At 42.9% G+C, this 19,232-nt stretch overlaps 1 protein-coding gene across 20 annotated transcripts in view; it reads left to right on the top strand.

The window, feature by feature from the left end:
- STK39 (serine/threonine kinase 39) overlaps positions 1-19,232 on the top strand; it is a 320,679-nt gene that overhangs the window by 47,241 nt on the left and 254,206 nt on the right. The gene's annotated exons all lie outside the window — the stretch shown is intronic.

Raw genomic sequence — 19,232 nt, 5'->3', positions numbered from 1 at the left:
AATTTAATGAGTTACTGAATACAGCAATTTTATAAGAGCCTTGAAATTTATGCATTTGGCTTTGTTTTAGCTTTTATTTGCACAAAAGTTGGGTTATCTCTTTGAAATTGTAAGACAAAACTGAGAGAAAAGAGAATTCATGTGCCCAATTTTAGGGTTAAAGGCAACAGTTTATGGTTCAGTAATATTTGGGATGTTGTGTTGCAACTAATATAATTATAAACATTTTAGAAACATGAAAAATGCTTATGATCTAATTCACAATGCAAATAGCATAATACAGAGCTATAATTATTGTGACTATGCATGTGAATGCATATAAATGTGTGTATGAATAAGGATTAGACTGTAATATGTGACTATGAAAATAGCTGTGTCTGGCTGGATAGTGGGATTTTTAAAAATTTAGATTAAACACTCTTAGTCACTGTTGTTTAGTATGGTTTAATTTTAAGGAATGGCGAGAAAGAGCTTTCATTTAACTGGTTAATTATTTCTTGTTAGCCTCCAAAAGTAGAAAAGTGAGATGGGAAAAATACCTTCAAATACCAAATGTTTTTGTTTTTTCTTTTGGTTTTACAAAATGCTTCTTCATAGGAGGCAGCACCCACAAATATCCAGTTGTAAGAGATGACTGAAAAATTGTTTTTCCCCAGAACTCTCTCTCGAATATGTAGAAACACACGCCCCACTCTTGCTGGGCTCTTCTCAGTTAGTAGATGGAGAATGACGGCAACTTGGTTTTTATGTCTCTGTCCTCTACATTCTCAGCCTTCTTTGTTCTTCCTGTTAGAGGTTGATTGAGCAATGCATGGTAGCTCAGGGCTTTTCAATTGTCATCTGGAGTGAGTAGAATTTATTCTGGTGGACCGACCAGTCCTGGTGTACAAGTTTTGAAAGGGTAAAGAGAGAATCAGGGTTATTCATTATAAAATTCAGTGATGACCAGAGTAGAGGTGATACATATTTGGTTTTGGTACTTCAAGGTTTCCCCTTGCCAGATAACTTCTAATACATCAGCGCTCATCCTAGCTGATCCTTATTTGGTCCCTGAGCGTTTATGGCAACTCCCAGTCTTGCCACATCTACTCTTTCTTCACTTGTAGCTGTATCTCCACAGAGGAGCCAGAGGGAGCTTTATAACACGTGAGCCAGATCATCCAGTTCTTCTTTTCAAAATCCTCGAGAGCACTTATTTTGGTTCACTTGTCTCTCCTTCTGGTCCCTGCCTACCATCTGAGCATCCCTTTTCCCATCTGCCTTCTTAGTCCACAAGCTTTGATTATACTGCCTTTGTATAGTCGAACAAAGCTCTCCAAACTCTTCCCTGCCCCAGGCCTTTGCAGGTGCTGCCCCTCTTCTTGGCACGTCTGCCCACAGATCTTAGTGTGGTGACTTCTCCTTGTCCACCCAGATGTCAGCACCTTAGAGAGGCTTCCTTGACTGTCCCAGCTCCAGGACTCCACCCACCAATCGATATTACGCATGTCTTTCATAGCACTTACCACAAAATAAACTTATGTTGTTCACAGATTTTAAAAAATCTAGCCCCCACCCCGATTAAAATGTAAACTCTAGGAAGGAGGCACTTTTTGCTCTCTGCCTCCAGCTCCTCAGCTAGTGCCTGGCACATACAGGAAGCTCAATAGAATCTGTTGAATGAATAAACACGTACATATTCTCTGTCCTTATATGATTGTGTGACCTATAAATAGAAGTTCTTTCCAGCTCCAAGATGCTGTTATTCTTCATGTGCTGAAGGCATTATTATAATTGTTATTAAATGCTAGTAGATCAGGCTTTTGGTTGCTCCTCCTCTCCCTAACCTCCTTGGTGGTGGAGTTGTTATACGTATCTATCCATTTTATTCTTACTGGGACTGGATGGAGTAAAACAACAGAGTGAAGCTAAGTGACATGTGAGGAGATTGAATCTGAAACTTGGGCCTTTTGGGGATTTTGGTCCACATACTGTGGTCCTGAAGGCCTGGCCATTATCACCAACAGGTTTTTCATTACATTAGGCACAGGAGGGGCTGTCTTGGTGGTGAACAAGGCTAATCAAGAAGGCACGTAACTGCCTTCTGAGAGCTTAGAGTTTAAGGTAGAAACACTAGTTAACCAAAAACTTGACAGCAATACATAAAACTAAATACTTCCTATCATTTGTGAAGTAAATGAAACAGAAAGGAAATAAAGAGGTTTATCTATTACAAGATCAATTTAACAAGCACTTATTAATCCAGTTCAGCCCAGCTCTTAAAAAAGGTAATAAACGAGTGACTACAAGACATATTAAAACTCATGCCATCCTAAGCGGATCTCCATAGGATACACGTTTGCTTTCAGTTAGAGATACTGTATGGATATGAGGATCTGTGCATCAGGCTGTAAGAAAGTTTCAGTTAAACAGTTAATATTTGTAATGATTCTTTTTCTTGAACTGTCATCAAAGTAATCTGTTGAATATCAACACTGTATTGTTATTGTAAAGACTAATCATTTAATGTGAGTGTGACTAGGGGTGAATAAAAGCATTTATGGCAATCTGGCTGTTTACCTTTGTTTACTGTGTATAGTTAATGATAATATTTGAGAAATTATGTTTTCTGGATTAATAAATTTCCAGACAACTGAAGCCCAACTTAATTTCAGCCAGAGTTGCTGGAAACAATTCTAAGTTTCATTGCACTTTGTTTACTGAGGCAAGGAAGCAGCATTGTCCTCATCTTTTGTGGTGAATTTCTGAAAATATACCTAAAAAATGATAAACTTAGGTGTCAAGGGGAGGAGTGTTGAGTCTTCATTTTTGAAGAGCTAAATATGCATAACATTCCTAAATGTGGTTCCTTGGAAAGGGATTTGCTCCTTCTGGTTTCTGTAGGCTGGGAGCCCCTTCACCACACTGGACCTTCTTTTTTTTTTAATTGAGGTGTAGTTGATTTATAACATTATGTTATTAATGGTTTCAGGTATACAACATAGTGATTCAGTTTTGTACAAATGTATGTAGATGTGTGTATATAAGTATACCTTTATCTATCTATTCTTTTCTATATACATATTGAGTATAGTTCCCTGCACTATAGAGTAGGCCCTTTTTGGTTATCTGTTTTATGTATGCAAGTGTGCAAAGTCACTTCAGTCATGTCCAACTCTGTGGCACTATAGACTGCAGCCTCCCAGGCTCCTCTGCTTATGGGATTCTGCAGGCAAGGAGTGGGTGGCCATGCTTTTCTCCAGGAGACCTTCTTGACCCAGGGATTGAACCAGCGCCTCTTAGGACTTCTGCATTGGCAGGCAGGTTCTTCACCAGTAGCACACCTTAGTCTGTATATGTTAAATCAAAACTCCTAATTTATCCCTGCCCCCTACTTCTCCTTTGGTAACCATATGCTTCTTTTCTATATCTGTGGATCTATTTAAGATTCCACATATGAGTGATATCATATGATATTTGTCTTTCTTTGACTTAATTCACTTAATGTGATAACATCTAGGTCCATCCATGTGGCTACAGATGGCCTTAGTTCATTTTTTTCATGGCTGAGTAATAGTCTGGTGTGTGCGTGTGTATGTGTGTGTATATACACACACACACACACATATATATATATATATACCATGTCTTCTTTATCCATTCATCTGTTGATGGACATTTAGGTTGCTTCCTTGTCTTGGGTATTGTAAATAGTGCTGCTGTGAACTCTAGGATGCATGTATCTTTTGCAATTAATTGATTTTCTAGATATATCAAGCTGGTCCCTCTTATCCCTGACTTCCCAGGCATCTGCTTTCCCATAGCTCATGCTTCCCTCCCCATCCAGCCACAGGGGACCAGGAAGTGGGTCAGGCAGATTCTAAACTTTCTACTTCCTTATTAGGAGGTCAGTACTTAGAACCTTTGGGGTCAGTTTGGGGAAGCTGTGTCCCCTCAGTTCAGTACAGTCACTCAGTCCTGTCCAACTCTTTGCAACCCCATGGACTGCAGCACACCAGTCTTGTCCATCACCAACTCCCGGAGCTTGCTCAAACTCAATTCCATAAAATCAGTGATGCCATCCAACCATCTCATCCTCGGTCATCCCCTTCTCCTGCCTTCAATCCTTCCCAGCATCAGGGTCTTTTCAAATGAGTCAGTTCTTCTCATCAGGTGGCCAAAGTATTGGAGTTTCAGCTTCAACATCAGTCCTTGCAATGAACATTCAGGGTTAATTTCCTTTAGAATTGACTGGTTTGATCTCCTTGAAGTCCAAAGAACTCTCAAGAATCTTCTCCAACACCACAGTTCAAAAGCGTCAATTCTTTGGCACTCAGCTTTCTTTATGGTCCAACTCTCACATCCATACATGGCTACTGGAAAAACCATTTCTTGGACTATATGGACCTTTGTTGATGAAGTAATGTCTCTGCTTTTTAATATGCTGTCTAGGTTTGTCATAGCTTTTCTTCCAAGGAGCAAGCATTTTTTAATTTCTTGACTGCAGTCACCAACTGCAGTTATTTTGTAGCCCAAGAAAATAAAGTCTGTCACTGTTTGCATTGCTTCCCCATCTATTTGCCTTGAAGTGATGGGACCAGATGTCATGATCTTTGTTATTTGAATGTTGAGTTTTAAGCCAGCTTTTTCACTCTCCTCTTTTACTTTAATCAAGAGACTCTGTAGTTCCTCTTTGTTTTCTGCCATAAGGGTGGTCATCTGCATATCTGAGGTTATTGATATTTCTCCCGGCAATCTTCATTCCAGCTTGGGCTTCATCCAGCCCAGCATTTCTCATGATGTACTCTGCATATAAGTTAAACAAGCAGAGTGATAATATACAGCCTTGACATACTTATTTCCCAAACGGAACCAGTCTGTTGTTCCATTTAACTGTTGCTTCTTGACCTGCATACAGGTTTCTCAGGAGATAGGTAAGGTCGTCTGGTACTCCCATCTCTTTAAAAATTTTCCACAGTTTGTTGTGATCCACATAGTCAAAGGCTTTAGTGTAGTCAATGGAGCAGAAGTAGATGTTTTTCTGGAACTGTCTTGCTTTTTCTATGATCCAGTGGTCTCTGATTTCTCTGCCTTTTTCTAAATCCAGCTTGAACATCTGGAAATTCTTTGCTCACATACTGTTGAAGCCTGGCTTGGAGAATTTTGAACATTACTTTGCTAGCATGTGAGTAATTGTGCGGTAGTTTGAACATTGTTTGGCATCGCCTTTCTTTGGGATTGGAATGAAAACTGACCTTTTCTAGTCCTGTGGCCACTGTTGAGTTTTCCAAATTTCCTGGCATATTGAGTGCAGCACATTCACAGTATCATCTTTTGAAATAGCTCATCTGGAATTCTATCACCTCCTCCAGCTTTGTTCATAGTGATGCTTCCTAAGGCCCACTTGACTTCACATTCCAGGATGTCTGGCTCTAGGTGAGTGATCACACCATCGTGGTTATCTGGGTCATGAAGATCTTTTTTGTATAGTTCTTCTGTGTATTCTTGCTACCACTTCTTAGTATCTTCTGCTTCTGTTAGGTCCCTACCATTTCTGTCCTTTATTGTGCACATCTTTGCTTGAAATATTCCCTTGGTATCTCTAATTTTCTTGAAGAGATCTCTAGTCTTTCCCATTCCATTGTTTGGAGAAGGAAATGGCAAACCACTTCAGTAATCTTGCCTTGAGAACCTCATGAACAGTATGAAAAGGCTGTGTCCCCCATGCTTTAGCAATTCAAAGAGGGCTCTGTGGACCAGGTGCATCATATGTATCATTGGGAACACAGAATCTTAAACCCCACCCCAGAACTATGTCAGCATCTACATTTTCACAGGGTATTCAGGTGACCTGCATATCTTTTTAATTCCTGTATAGTCCTAATCTTTGGCTCCAAGAATGAGAGGGCAAGTTGTCCTGAAGTCCTGCCAGGCCCGACCGATGAGAGGGGGATCCTGCAGGAAGACCTGAGTGGTAGGGCCAGTAGAGGCAGGCGCTGACGGCATGCTACTGCTTCCAGGGGTCCCTTCACGGGGCTCTTCTTCAGCTCCTGCTCATGTAGCTGTGCTCTCGGGCCCCGATGGGGTTCCCAGCACACTGCTGTCCCCGTGCCTCTTCTGCTGTCAGTCAGACTGCCTACAGCATCATCTTCCTGCTGCTGGGTGAGACTGCAGCAGGAGAGAGGCAGGGGACGCCCTCTCCCTGTAGGGGTGCCTGTACTTCCCCTTGGGTGATGTAGCTTGGGGGGAACCTCAGGTGACTGAGGAGACCAGATAATTGAATGATTATGAGTGAAGTCAAATCAGACAGAAAGATGGGGAGCAGTGGGTGGCCTTAGTGAAATGGACTTTTTTCCTTCTGTCCTTGAGCTAGGAGAAATTTTTTTAGTTTCTTGCTGCTTCATGGGTGTGGTAGCCAAGGATATTTAATTATTAGAGGAGTGGAGCTGGAACAATGAATCATTTCCCTCCACATAATTTTCTGTATACCCAGTCACTGGTATCAAGACTACCAGGAGTCAGGTTCGGCGAGGTGGGGTTGAGAAGAAGCAGGCAGGAGCTGGGGCTCCGAGCGAACAGAGGTGACCTCAGGGAAGGGCATTTTGCAGCAGCTTGTAGTTGGTCTTGTTTTAGTTTCCATCCGGGTATCTGGGGTAATCATACTGTTGAAAATATTCACAGTCAAAACATAAACACTTTAGTGCCAGGCGTGTTTCTTTGTATTATTACATTTGTGTGTATTGTCTCATTTAATATTTACAGCCATCCCGTGAGGTACATATATAACTGCTGCCATTCCCTTTCTGTAATTGAGAAGAAAGAGGCACGCGTGCCGAAGCAACTTGCCCGAGGTCTCATGGCTGGTTGGGCTGTGTGGCTAATTGTGGCTACTCCTAATTTCTACATGACCAGGAAGACACAGAGTGGGGCCATGTTGGGCGTGGAAGTACAGAGTGAACCTTTGAGGAGTGTTAGATGTTAAAAAGGGCCACGATAGAAGCTGTGTTTGTGAACAGAGTGAAACGAGACAAAGCTTTTGTTGGGGGAGCTTGGAGTAGACCCCGTCTTCTGTTGGAGCTGATGCACAGCATACTCCCTTGGCTCCTCATTAAGTGGTGGTCTCTAAACGCTAGACATACCTTTCTAGATCTGGTCTGGTACCCAGCAAACCATGTTCCTCCTTTGCCTGCTCTTCCCTGTTAAGCTTTGCTAATTGGGGATGCTGGGGGACTCTGGGAGGCTGGAGGAGGGAGAAAGGACTTCATCCTGCTTGCTTCTGGTTCTTTTCAGCTTCCTTCCAGAAAGGGTCTTTCTCGCCCTAGCAGCAGTTGGTTCTGTCCTCCAGCTTCTTTCTACATCCTGGAACCAGCCTCCTGGCATCCCTCAGAGATGCCCACACCAGCCAGTCCTCCCTTGGGAGGATGTTGACCTCCCAGCCCGCCATGGACCCTTACTGAGAGGCCCTCCTTGGAGCCCCTGAGGTGTCAGCCCCTGTCCCTCAGAGGTCTGGGTCCCAGCTCTATGGGTCTCCTCCTCTGAACTGCCAGATTCTGATAACCCCATCCCTCCTCTGATTTTCCTGGCTCTTGTGGATGAAGCTGCTTCCTGCAGTTACTGTGGCCCTGATGCCTGTGGAACCAGTTCTTTATACTAGATAACACCTGTTACAAGATTTAGTGTACCTGATTTTCCTAACTGACTGCTTGCTGATAAAATTTCCGAGGACCTGGTGTCCTGGCTGTGGAGCGGGCAGAGAAGCCTACACCCAGTATCCATGGTTTTCAAATTTAAGGATATAGAGAAATTGCTAGAGAAGCTTATTAAAAATGCAGATTCTAGTCTTTCATTTGCAATAATTCTGATTCAATAGATTGGATATAGGCTTAAAAATCTGCTTTTTGAACAGATACACACTACTATATAGAAGATAAATAGGCAACAAGGACCTACTGTATTGCACAGGGAACTATGTTCAGTATCTTTTAATTATCTATAATGAGGTCGCAGAGAGTCGGACAGGACTGAGTGTGTGCACACATACACAAATGGAAAAGAATCTGAAAAAGAATACATCTGTATAACGGTACACTTTGCTGTACACATGAAACGCTGTAAATCAACTACGCAGTAGTAACTAAATCAGTTCATCATGAAAAAAGAATCTGCATTTTAAGCATCTTTGATATTTCTGAGATGAGTTCAGATACTAATTACTGTGTCTCACAGGCTTTCAGAGAAATCGGCTGAGACTCAGGACTCCGCATGGGGGCTCTTTCTTGGATATGAAGTGAGACTTAGAAACAGACTTTACTTATATTTTCACAACAGGCTGGGGGCTATGGATGTGCTAAATTGAAACCAAGGGGCTGCCCCCAGGTTGTACCCTGACCCCTGGAGGCTGAACACCAAATCATTGTTCAGCCCAACAAGTTCTGATTCAATCAGCTGGCGAGAAGAACTTTCCCCCTAGTCATTATCCACTTGGCCAGCCCTTGGGCTCCAGGTCGGCACCCAGTGAGGGGCATGCCTTTTTGTTATTTATACAAAGGCAACGTGTCCATGGCTGAGATGGTTAAATGGTACTGACTTTGAAGTAGATACTGGCTCTTCTTTTTGCATTTAGAGCTGTTCCCACTTTTGGGGGCCTTAAGGTTGGAGCAATAAGGAGCTGGAGACCAGGAGACCACCCCCATACCTTGTTTAAATACTGTTTGAGAACCAGGGCACTCATGTCTTTTGGCCTTTACCAGTGGGTGTATCTGTTTATCTGTGTGGATAGCAGTGGACATTCTTTTGTGGAATGTTGGCTTCTATTTGGTTGATTTAATCAGTGAAACGAGTGGGTTTTGCTGGGAGGAGTTGCTACCCCCTCAGAGAAGAACAGGAAGTTTTTCAGTCTTGCTGGATCATGGGGCTTTGAGTTTGCAGGGGGCGAGGACTTCAAAGTGACCTTTTACTGAGTGTAAAAATCCAGCTTGCTCTGTAGGAATGTGGAGTCCAGGGCCTGATGCCGCGTTTCCTAAGATGTATTTGGAGGATTGTCATCAGCCCCTGTCTGTCACCTCTCTACAGTGCGAGGTGTTTTGTATCACCTCTTTTTCATCAAGTGGAATCACTGAAGGCCCTACCCTGTTTTAGCCTGCCTCATTTTGCATGATATCTGTATGCTGAGCAGGGGCCAGGGGATCCAGTTTTTAAAAATTGAGGGTCCCAGCCTATTCTGATGGAACATTGCTCTTCGGTCTGAGCTTTGCTGTGACACTCAATACCAGAATGGAAAGGGATGTTCTGCAAATCAGAAATGCCTTCAGGCAGATGGCCTTGCTAGGCTTCTTCCTTGACATTAGCTGCCAGGTCCTCCAACCTCTGCCTACTTACAAACATACGCAGTGAGCAGATGGTGTAAAAATGCTCTGCTTCCTTGCCTTTGGGTTGGTTATACAGCCTATCTGGGCCTAGACTCCTTTGTATGCAGCCAGCTTTGAGCACAGCTACATAGTAGTCATGTATGGATGTGAGAGCTGGACCATAAAGAAGCCAGAGCACCGAAGAATCGATGTTTTTGAACTGTGTGCTGGAGAAGACTCTTGAGAATCCCTTGGACTGCAAGGAGATCCAACCTGTCAATTCTAAAGAAAATCAGCCCTGAATATTCATTGTAAGGACTGATGCTGACCTGCAATACTTTGGCCACCTGATGCAAAGAGCTGACTCATTGGAAAAGACACTGATGCTGGGAAAAATTGAGGGCAGGAGGAGAAGGGGTGGCAGAGGATGAGATGTTTAGATAGCATCATCGACTCAATGGACATGAATTTGAGTAAACTCTGGGAGATAGTGAAGCACAGGGAAGCCTGGTATGCTACAGTCCATGGGGTTGCAGAGTCAGACACGATTTAGTGGCTGAGCAGAACAGATCACCTCCCTTATTTATCTTGTCAACCCAGGGAGAGGTTGATGTATGTGCGTTTCGTCCACTTAGCAAGCAATTATTGAATATCTCCTGCGTTCCAGGCAGGGCCTCAGTGGAAGGGTTGGTTCTAGAGTCCTAAGACTGTCATGTTAAGTGCTGAGATGAGGCTGTACTGAGTCCTTGAGAGCAGAGAGGAAGTGACTAACTCTGCCTGGAGTTGTTAGAGAAGGCAGCATCTGAAGAAATGATTCATAGCTAACCCATGGGGTTGGGTTGTCAACCCTCCCCACCCTTCCTCACCCCATCAAAATAGGATGATCTTTTTCTTAAACAATGAATACACTTTCACGGACAGAGAGAGCGTATGTTTTACTCTACATTTCCTGTTGGTCACTGTCAACGTTAGAACTTGAACCTTGAAGCGAGTGCTTTTTAGACTACAGCTGTTCCTCCTTATCCACAGAGGATATTCATTTTCAAGACCTCCAGTGGATGCCTGAAACAGCGTGTATATATATATATACACGCTGATTTTTCCTTTACACACCTACCTATGATAAAGCTTAAATTATGAGTTAGGTACTGTAAGAAATTAGTAATAGAACAATTACAGCAATATACCATAATAAAAGTTAGATGAGTGTAATCTCTCTCCCTCTCACAATGTTTTAAAAATTTAACGCCTTTTCCACCTTAAGTAAATACTTATGCACTGTGGTGGCAGTTTGAGGTGAGACAGTGAAATTAGCACAAATTTCTTTTTCCTTCACGATTTCACAGACGGAAGATTAGTTCTTACCGTATATCTTAGCAACCTCTGCATTATGATTTTTTTCTTTCCTTATGAAGTTGAGAACTTTCACCTTTTCGCTTAAAGAAAGCACATGACAGCCTGTCTTCGGCAGACCCAAATTGCGGCATCACTACTCTTGCTTTGGGGACATTAGTAAGTAAGGCTTTACCTGAACACGGCACTGTGAAACCTTGGCAGTCGATCTGATAACCGAGATGGCTAGGTGATTTACAGGTGGGATATGCTGGACAAAGTGATGATTCAAGTTGAAGGTGGGAGGGAGTTGGATTTCATCACACTGACCAGAATGGCTCAGAATTTAAAACTCCCAAATTGTTTATTTCTGGAATTTTCCATTTAATATTTTCTGACAATGATTGACCTTGGGTAAATACCATCACAGAGAGGGAAACCACAAAAAAGGGGGGAATGGCTGTAACTGATTTTTTTTTTAAGTGGCAAGCAGTCATATTTACAGAGTGATTCTTTTATCTACTGTGTATCTTTAAGAAAACCAAAAATGTCTAGGAGTGAATTGCAGTATGGATCACATTGATTGAGATGCACATTAGAGCCTAATACTTAACAGCTTTTTATCCTATACATACCACTCCTCTTTAGTCAGGTAACTAGACTTTACCTGATCCCTTAATCATAATTTTCTTTATGTTAGATAATCCCAGTCTGCCTTCTGAGTTTAGTAAATGTACAGAATTGTGTAAAATTAAAAAAAAAAAAAGATTAATTGTTGCTTTAGGTGTAGCTTGAGGCCCAAGGTGAGCATATGATATTAATTCCAATTTGATTCCACACACCAGTTTCCCTCTATCTTCCCTGCAATCAGAGCCCGGGGTGCCTTTTTGTTTTTCTGTGGTTATTATCAGATGGTTCTTGCTGAGCTGCAGGTAAGCCTTGCTTTTCTTCGGTGAGATCTGTGACCTCTAAAGGTTTTAACAAGGTAGGCTTTCCCAGTGAAGGTAGTTTATCCAGGTCAGTGGTGAAATGCAAGTTCATTCACTGAGTAGCCATTTCTCCACCTCACCCTGTTTCGTTTTAAAAATACTTTTATTTGTTTATTTTATGTTTTGCCTGTGCTGGGTCTTAGTGGCTGCACAGGCCTTTCTCTAGTTTTGGCTAGCGTGGGCTACTCACTGTAGCAGCTCCTCTTTTGCGGAGCATGGGCTCTAGGGTGTATGGGCTTTAGTAGTTGCAATGCATGGTCTCAGTAATTGTGGCTCCTGGGCTCTAGAACACAGACTCAACAGTTGTGGCTTCTGGGCTTAGTTGTTCTCCGTATGTGGAATCTTCCCAGACTAGGGATTGAACCCCTATTTCTTGCATTGGCAGACAGATTTTTAGCCATTAGGAAACCCCTCACCCTGAGCTTGATGATTTTTTAATAGTAAGCTCTAAATCTCCTCCCACAATCCCAGAAAGAGGCTGTACTCACTGGTTCTTTGGACAGAGGCAGAAGGATATAACTCAACCAGCTTGGCTGTTACACAATCCAGGTCACTTAGGAAGGTCACCTGTGTTTGTAGCTGCTTGAGAAATGCGGCCTTGCTGTGCCTGCCCCCTGTACCTGACAGGCAAGCAGTAACATCTGTTTTGCAAAAGAATCTGTCCGCCAAATGGCACCTGACACTTGTCTCACAGTTCCTGTTCTCTGTTTGAGGAGTTTGTGTTTACCGTGTGTTTACTTGGTGTTTGCTGTACCTGGGTTCCTTTCACATAAAACACCTCGAACCACCAAACAGCACTGGTAGTTTTTTCTTTGTGTGAGCTAGCAGGATGAAGTGGATGGCAACATGCTGACCTGTGGTAAGTCAGCGTGGTCCCATGTCCTGAGTACATTCACATATTATGTTGAAACGTAGGAAATGTGAACATTTTGATCTAGAAGAATGACAATTTCATATGGGTAACTGAATAATTTGAAATTTGTACACATAGGTAAGAAAGGATACATTTTTGAAGCCAACTAGCAGTAACTCCGGAGAAGGCAATGGCACCCCACTCCAGCACTCTTGGCTGGAAAATCCCATGGACGAAGGGGCCTGGTAGGCTGCAGTCCATGGGGTCGCTGGGAGTCGAACACGACTGAGCGACTTCACTTTCACTTCTCACTTTCATGCATTGGAGAAGGAAATGGCAACCCACTCCAGTGTTCTTGCCTGGAGAATCCCAGGGATGGGGGAGCCTGGTGGGCTGCCGTCTACGGGGTCGCACAGAGTCAGACACGACTGAATCGACTTAGCAGTAGCAGCAGCAGCAGCAGTAACTCAAATACAGGAGGCAAATACAGCCTGTGATGAGCTTTTATATCACTCACAATGTTTTTATATTTTTACACATTAATTGCTAACCTTAATTCAGGGGCTCTCACACAAAATTTTGAATTTGCAACTTGTCTGCAAGAGTCACAGTCTCACCCCGCCCGGCAGGTGATGTCACCTGGTGACAGTGGACCAAGGCAGAGTGGCAGCTGTGTCCCCATGGGGCTCATGTGTGTGTGTCCATTCATACCCTGGCCAGCTTCTGACCCTCATGTGATCTGACCTGATTGGCCTCTTGGACTATGAGGTTGCTCATGTGATATAAATAGAGCACCTTGAGTAAGATGGATAAAGAGATTTGGAAGAAATTATCAGCTGGACCAAAGTCATTTGTTTTGTTTACTACACACCAGCAGCCAGCCTCTAAAAAGAATGCCTGATACAGCTCTGGACTCTGTTTGCCAAGAAAGACAGCTAAGCAAGCATACTTAAGGAGCTCGCTCATTCATGTGCTAAGAGATGGGCAAACTCTGGTTAAAGCTTTGGCTTGATGCTCTTCATTTGAGTCGGATGTGATGATAGATTGCTTCCCCACCAACCATTCACGTCACAGGCTAATGTCATGCCTTGTTTTGTTTATCTTTTTGCTTTTTAAATCCTGACTTTTATGGAAAGTGACTACTGACCACGTCCTAACTTTAACATGAAAGTTCTTGTCCTCGACTAATGTATATTTTAAAAGTACTAGATGTTTATGCTACATTGTTTGTAAAGGTGGGGGAACTGAACACAAAAGAGAATATTCATCAATTAAAGAAGGGCTGAATGAATTGTGTACATAGACATTGTGAAATGCTGTGTGGTATTAACATAACAAATTGACAGGACACCAGTTGACCCGGAGGGTTTTCCCTGAGGAGAAGTACTAGCTGAGATTTAATTAGTGCTTCCTATGTGGTAGGAAGTACTTTGAAAAAGTACAAAGTACTTTCTCACTTTGATGAAAGTGAAAGTGGAGAGTGAAAAAGTTGGCTTAAAGCTCAACATTCAGAAAACGAAGATCATGGCATCCGGTCCCATCACTTCATGGGAAATAGATGGGGAAACAGTGGAAACAGTGTCAGACTTTATTTTTCTGGGCTCCAAAATCATTACAGATGGTGACTGCAGCCATGAAATTAAAAGACACTTACTCCTTGGAAGGAAAGTTATGACCAACCTAGATAGCATATTCAAAAGCAGAGACATTACTTTGCCAACAAAGGTCTGTCTAGTCAAGGCTATGGTTTTTCCTGTGGTCATGTATGGATGTGAGAGTTGGACTGTGAAGAAAGCTGAGTGCCGAAGAATTGATGCTTTTGAACTGTGGTGTTGAGAAGACTCTTGAGAGTCCCTTGGACTGCAAGGAGATCCAACCAGTCCATTCTGAAGGAGATCAGCCCTGGGATTTCTTTGGAAGGAATGATGCTACAGCTGAAACTCCAGTACTTTGGCCACCTCATGCGAAGAGTTGACCCATTGGAAAAGACTCTGATGCTGGGAGGGATTGGGGGCAGGAGGAGAAGGGGACGACAGAGGATGAGATGGCTGGATGGCATCACTGACTTGATGGACATGGGTCTGGGTGAACTCTGGGAGTTGGTGATGGACAGGGAGGCCTGGTGTGCTGCGATTCATGGGGTCGCAAAGAGTCGGACACGACTGAGCGACTGATCTGAAGCTCATCACGCTGTATCAAATGTTAGAAATCATTTATTCTTCTAGTTTCCCAGTTTAGCCCACCTCTTCCTCCTTTTAAACCAGCTGCATCTTCCTGGTAAGCATAATGAAACTGAGTCCCGACCTGCGGCTGCTTTCCCCAGTATAAACTACGGATGTATTCTGTCTCCACGTTACAGATGGAGAAATGAGTCCTAGAGAGAGAGCCTTACGTTTATTGAGTCGCTGTTTTCCAAGGATGTGTTTTCCAGACAATTGTGTTATTTGGTGGTGCAGGTCATTTTATTATGCCTGTTAAGGAAACGGAGGTATAGGTAGGAATAGGCCCAGTATCACTGAACCCTGGGAATCAGAATCAGGATTGGATAGAATCTCTGACCAACCATCCTTTCAAGAGTCTTGAGGGTTACAGAGGCCTACCAGAGGCCCTTCAGTTGAATCTTTTCTCTTAGTGCTATTTGAATTAATTAGGAAGTTTTGGGGGGATCCCCTGGTAGCTCAGCTGCTAAAGAATCTGCCTGCAATACAGGAGACCCTGGTTTGATTCCTGGGCTGGGAAGATCCCTTGGAGAAGGGACTTGCTACCCACTCCAGTGTTCTGGCCTGGAGAATTCCACAGACTGTATAAGTCCATTGGGTCTCAAAGAGTTGGACACGACTGAGTGACTTTCACTTTCACTTAAGGAAGTTTTTGAGAACTTCTGAGTTGTATAGCATAATTAGCATAGGTGATTGTGACTTTAGAACACACAAGGAAAGTCTTTTGTATGAATCAGTGGGGCTGCCCTAACGAAATACCTTAAGAATGGATGCCTTCAACAACAGAAATTTATTTCTCACTCTGCTGGAGGCTGGGCAGTCCAGTTCAAGGTGCTGGCTGATCTGGTTTCCGATGAGAGCTCTCTTCTCTTCCCTTCCTTTCCTTACCTGTTAAGTGAGGGGTTGGACTCAGTGATGATCTTTGAGGCTCCCTGCACCTCTAATGTTGTTCCTGATCTCTCTTATAGTTGAAGGAAATCTTTGGATTCAAAGTAGACTGTTCCAAATTGTCCAATGAGTGGTTAAATCCTTACGTGAAGTGACAGTCACCTCAGGTTCTAAAGCTTCACATTTATTCTTTATCAAGATGAGAAGCTGCCAGCTGTTCTTTAGTCAGCTGTATGTATGAAGCAATAACGGTCCTCTGGTTGTATGGCTCTAATAAAAGATTTTCCCACCACTCCCTCCCCTTTAAAAAAAAAATAAAAGTTTTTATTATTTATTATCACTTTTTAAAGGTGACTTTCCACCTGTAACTGTTACACAATGTTGACTGTATACCCCATGTTGTACAGTACATCCTTGAAACGATCTTATACCCAGCAGTTTGTATCTCCCACTTCTCCACCCCTCTGTTGCCCCTCCTCCCCTCCCCACCAGTAACCACTGGTTATATAGCGTAACCTCTATATCTGTAAGTGTACGTCTTTTTTGTTATATTTAGTAGTTTGTTGTATTTTTTAGATTCCACATGTAAGTGATATTGTACAGTATTCATCTTTCTCTCATTTATTTCACTTAACATAATGTCCTCCAAGGCCATTCATGGCGCTTGCTGCAAATGGCAAATTTCTTTTCTTTATGGCTGAGTAATATATCTATTGTGTGTGTGTGTGTGTGTGTGAGAGAGAGAGAGATCTTCCGTCTCCATATATCTGTTAATGGACACTTAGGTTTCTTCCATATCTTGGCAATTGCAAATAATGTTACTATGAACATTGGAGTGCATATATCTTTTAGAGTTAGTGTGTTGGTTTTTTTCAGATACATAAACCAGGAGTGGAATTACCAGGTCATATGGTAGTTCTATTTTGAGCTTTTTGAGACACCTCCATACAGTTTTCACAGTAGCTGCACCAATTTACATTCCTATCAACAGTGTACAAGGCTTCCTTCTTCTTCACATCCTTGACAACCTTTTGTGCTCTTTTTGATGATAGCCATTCTGATGGCTATGAGGTGTTATCTCATTTTGGTTTTGATTTGCATTTCCCTGATTATTGGCTGCGTTGAGCATCTTTTCATGTGCCCGTAGGCCATCTGCACGTCCTCTTTGGAAAAATGTCTATTCAGTTCTGCCCATTTAAAATTTTTATTTATTTATTTTAAAATTTATTTTTTTCCCTGCCCATTTATCAGTTTGTTTTTTGATGTTGAGTTGTATGAGCTGTTTATATATTTTGAATATTAACTCCTTTTCAGTCATATCATTTGCAAATGTCTTCTCCCATTCAGTAGTTTGTCTTTTCATTTTGTCAGAGGTATCCTTTGCTGTGCAAAAGCCAACTCAACATCCCTCCCCCTTTATAGAATTCTTCTTTGTGTCCATGTTCTTGCATTTGTCTGTGGAAGCCAGAAGACTTTTATAGTCAAGGAATTAACTGACTCTGAATGGTAGCCCCATATCACATATGCTTATTTTATCCTTTCTGGGAATTTGTTGTCTTCTTTCCTGTTTTCCAGTTTTCCCAGTTTGAAAATGGTCTGAGATGTGGATGGAGAATGGAGGGGTGGGACTGGGGGGAGTTTTGTAATAGATAGGGCTGAGCTTCCCATCAGCAGCTCGTTAAAGGTGTTTGTTGATGTCTCTGCTGGGTACCAGGCCCAGTGCTAACTAGCTACTTATCACTTTCTCTGTGGGCTCCCTTCAGCGATGGGCTCTTGTTCTGGAGACCTTGACTGGAAAATGCACTCTGCTATCAGCAGGGCTCTTTGTAGTGTTTGGCTCTGGTATCTGGAACATTCTGGATTGAGCCCAGCATGCTGTAATCTGCACACTGGTGAGGTTGATCCAGTGGGACTTGGAGTAACAGTTGATGGAGAAGCACTGAGGTAAGGGAGAGGGTGGTGGTGGTGGTTTACTTACTCAGGCGTGTCTGACTCTTTGTGACCCCATGGACTGTAGTCCATCAGGCCCCTCTGTCCATGGGATTCTCCAGGCAAGAATGCTGGAGTGGGTTTGTCATGTCCTCCTCCAGGGGATCTTCCCAACCCAGGGATCAAACCAGAGTCTCCTGCATTGCAGGCAGATTCCTTACCACTGAACCACCAACTGACGAATTGATAATTCTGAGAACTGAGAACTGAGCTCTAGAGAGAGTGTGGCTCACTCAGACCCTCCCTCTAGGTTGATTCTCTTGTCTCTAACAATATAGGACAATGTAGAAGATATTTTCTTAGCAATGGCAAAACAAGGCTGCAAGGGAAAAGTGTGCTTCTGGCTTGTGGGTAGAAGGAAAAAAGCATGGACCTGGGAGTATGGCAGACCTGACTCAGACCCTGGCTCAGGTACTTGTTAGCTGTGGGGGTCCCAGTTTTCTCACATGTAAAACGAGGCTATTAACAACACCAACAACAAAATGCACAGGCTTGTAACAACAATTATACAAGGAAAATGCCGACTGTATAGTGGGTGATCAGTATATGTGGATTTACTCCACTGGTGAACACAGGTGGGGCTTCCTGCAACAGAATCCTTGAAGTTGGACACCTGTCTTTGGAGCATTTGGGTGACCTGATGGGTCACCAGGTCAGGGGGCCAGAGCTGATGGTGAGACCACAGGGCAGAACCTTTGCACCAAAGACACTCATTTGGGCACTTTGGTCGGGGTGGGGAAGCCTTGATTTGCACGGGAAATGTCATGCCTCTATCTCACATGTATCAGGATAGCTGATACTGGTCTCTCCTCTTTTTTGACAAAAATAATCTCCCCTCCCCCATTTGGATGATATTTAGCAACTCATTTGGGAAAAAGTACCCAAAGGAAAACTTGAAGGAGAAGACGGTCATATCCGCCCCCTTTTGCACAGGCTGTTTCTCTTCTTGGCAGTCTTGCAGTGGGAGAAGATATATGTGATGAGAATGAGATTTTTGATATTCTTTGCAGAATTGAGATGCCTTAACCTGGAGGTCTTTTTGCCCCTTCGGAATATAAATTCGATTAGAAGCTCTTTGTGCTCTGCCACAAGTCATTACACGTCTACATTTTGTTCTTATAAAATATGGATAATGACATGACTCTGTCTCCTAGGAGTTTGAGTGCATTAGCTAATGATCATGAAACCTTAGAAATGGGAAATGCATATGAATGCTGAGAGCTTTTGTAATTACAGGTTTGCATCATTTTGCTTGGCATCCTTGAAGAGGCCTGCTTTCAACATGAGAATACTCGGGTTGATTCCTGTTCTTCTAATTGTAGACCAAGCTTGAAAGAGATAAACTCAGAGAGTGTTCAGAGCAGAGAAGTCATAGCATCTGGTGGAAGCCCTCAAGTAGCTTAGGCTGGAGTGGTTTGGTTTGCGCTGAAGTGGGAGAAGAGCTTGAGATATTGTAGTCATCACAATGAGAAAATGCCAGTACCCGAGGATGGTAATGGCTTCCACGCAGGGTTGTAATGAACTGCTCATGTCCTTTATTCTTGTGACATCAGATATATTATTTTCTCAGCCTTTATTCTAGGCAGCCGTGAACACGCTGTATTGCAGTGGGCTGTTTTGATGTGGGTCACCTTCC

The sequence above is a fragment of the Bos grunniens genome, chromosome 2 (assembly GCF_055505025.1).
Source record: "Bos grunniens cultivar Pamir isolate PY7600 chromosome 2, Bosgru_T2T1.0, whole genome shotgun sequence".
Classification (NCBI taxonomy): domain Eukaryota; kingdom Metazoa; phylum Chordata; class Mammalia; order Artiodactyla; family Bovidae; genus Bos; species Bos grunniens.
The sequence above is the reverse complement of the archived record's forward strand: the minus strand, read 5'-3'. Positions and strand labels throughout refer to the sequence as shown.